General features: G+C 41.4%; 2 protein-coding genes across 3 annotated transcripts in view; both read right to left on the bottom strand.

Moving 5' to 3' along the window:
- The window catches only part of LOC124376434 (SH3 and cysteine-rich domain-containing protein 2-like), a 14,094-nt gene extending 12,486 nt beyond the window's left edge, over positions 1 to 1,608 (bottom strand). For both annotated transcript variants that reach the window (XM_046835519.1, XM_046835520.1), the window contains exon 1: positions 151 to 1,608. The gene's annotated coding sequence lies outside the window, so the exon portion shown is untranslated. The remainder of the gene's footprint in view (positions 1 to 150) is intronic.
- A 467-nt stretch (positions 1,609 to 2,075) lies between these two features.
- Positions 2,076 to 2,500, bottom strand: part of fbxl20 (F-box and leucine-rich repeat protein 20) — a 20,643-nt gene continuing 20,218 nt past the window's right edge. Inside the window, exon 16 of the mRNA XM_046835517.1 lies at positions 2,076 to 2,500. This exon is cut by the window's right edge and continues 12 nt beyond it. The gene's annotated coding sequence lies outside the window, so the exon portion shown is untranslated.

The following is a 2,500-nucleotide window of genomic DNA, read 5'->3' as shown; positions in this document are numbered from 1 at the left end:
TCCAAATCCATCCTCAAAGTTCTTGAGTTGTTACAGTAACTTCATAGATCTTTAAATGGAGGTAATGAATAGGTAGAGAAAGAGGTATAAGACAAGAACCATGTGGGATCAGACATTGATGTTAGCAGATGTAAGGATTCTTTACTTAACCAGTTTATTCCAGAGGTGTTCACAGGGGGTTCAGGAGGTCAGGATTCTGTGTAGGACACTCGAGAGCTTCCACCCACATGAACAAATATCTTCATGGAACCCAGGTCTGTGTACAGAAGCATCGTCATGGTGGAGTAACAGTGTTCTATACAACTGTGTGTGTGTGTGTGTGTGTGTGTGTGTGTGTGTGTGTGTGTGTGTGTGTGTGTGTGTGATGACTCTGTGAAAAAATGTAAACATTTCTTTTTAGCACAACCTGTGGAACACGATCAAACAGTGTAAGTGTATTAAAGACAGGATACACTACAGATACTGAAGGAACTGAAGATGTTCCTAAAGGTACTAAAGGTACTGAAGGTACTGATCACTCCACAGTGTTCTGAAAAAGTGAGACTGGAATATGAAATATATCTTTAAAATATCTCACAATACATTATGATGGTTTGCTAGTTGTTGCTTTTTTACACCTTCAACATATTTAATACACTTTACACAAATCCACTGATGTGCTGCCGTGGAAACACAGAAAAGAAGTGGGAATGTTTCATTGGATGTGGGGGGTATTTACTTTTCCAGTATTTAGAAGATGCCCTTATCTCAGGTATACAGCTGAGGGTTAAGTGTGTGTGTGTGTGTGTGTGTGTGTGTGTGTGTGTCTATCCTAATCTTATCTAATCTCTATGTCAGTCCCTTTAATTCTTGTGAGCAGGTCTAACGCGCCACCTTGTGGTCAGTGATGGTAATGAAATGTTACAGGTTTTATTCTTCACCTCATGGTATATAGATATACAACGTCACAAAAGTGAACACACACACACACACACACACACAAAGTGCCCACACAGCTGTTAATAATAATATAGTTATATATTTATTCATACATACATATTTATTTATTTATTTATTTATAGGGTTAATCATAAAAAGGAAAACAAAGTAAAAGGAAGCAGATTTACAACAGGTGTAATAACTAAAGAACTAGTCACACCGTCCTCACACACACACACACACACACACACCAAGTGTGCACTGTACAGACAAAGCAGAAGAAAGAGAGAGAGAGAGAGAGAGAGAGCGAGAGACAGGGGGGGAAGACATAGACATGTGATTAACAGAGAGATATAATGAACGAGTGTGTGTGTGTGTGTGTGTGTGTGTGTGTGTGTGTGTGTGTGTGTATTCTCAAACCAGCCATATCCTGTAGTGATTAACCAGAGTATGTGGATCCAGTTTCTTCTTCATGGGTGGAGTGTGTAAACACACACACACACACACACACACACACACACACACACACACACACACACACACACCCCAAGATAACAAATTGCCAGTGACAACAATAATACACACTTTTTGATTGATTCAGTTCATTTTCTCAGTCGGGTTAGTGCGTGTGTGTGTGCGTGCGTGCGTGTGTGTATCTCACTCATCAACAACCCCTTTCCCAGAATGCACGCACACACAACGATGGAAAGTTTTCTTAAGTCCACTGTGTATGATGTCACTGATCGTTTCTGTCCTGTGATCTGACTGGCCAGCTGGGACACCACTCATCCTCGCTCTCTCTCTCTCCTAATATCTAATTGGCTATGCACACAAGCCCCGCCCACTCAAAGTTTCATGTACCTCCTTTTGTCCAGTATCGTTGTGAAACAACGAATTGTCGTCCTTGTGTCCCCATTGGCTGTCGGTGTTCAGGACACACTAATCACACAGATTGTTTTTGTTTGTTTGTTTTTGTTTGTTTGTTTTATAAAAACTAGATTTGTAACATGCAGCTTTTGGCATATTTTACTGATTTAAAAATATTCAACTTCCTCTATATGACCGAAGAGAGAGAGAGAGAGAGAGAGAGAGAGAGAGAGAGACAGGGGAAGACATAGACATGTGATTAACAGAGAGATATAATGAACGAGTGTGTGTGTGTGTGTGTGTGTGTGTGTGTGTGTGTATTCTCAAACCAGCCATATCCTGTAGTGATTAACCAGAGTATGTGTGGATCCAGTTTCTTCTTCATGGGTGGAGTGTGTAAACACACACACACACACACACACACACACACACACACACACACACACACACACCCCAAGATAACAAATTGCCAGTGACAACAATAATACACACTTTTTGATTGATTCAGTTCATTTTCTCAGTCGGGTTAGTGCGTGTGTGTGTGCGTGCGTGCGTGCGTGTGTGTGTGTATCTCTCACTCATCAACAACCCCCTTTCCCAGAATGCACGCACACACACAACGATGGAAAGTTTTCTTAAGTCCACTGTGTATGATGTCACTGATCGTTTCTGTCCTGTGATCTGACTGGCCAGCTGGGACACCACTCATCCTCGC

This window comes from Silurus meridionalis, chromosome 22 (assembly GCF_014805685.1).
Source record: "Silurus meridionalis isolate SWU-2019-XX chromosome 22, ASM1480568v1, whole genome shotgun sequence".
Lineage (NCBI taxonomy): Eukaryota > Metazoa > Chordata > Actinopteri > Siluriformes > Siluridae > Silurus > Silurus meridionalis.
Note: the sequence above shows the minus strand (reverse complement) of the source record. Positions and strands in the feature narration are given on the sequence as shown.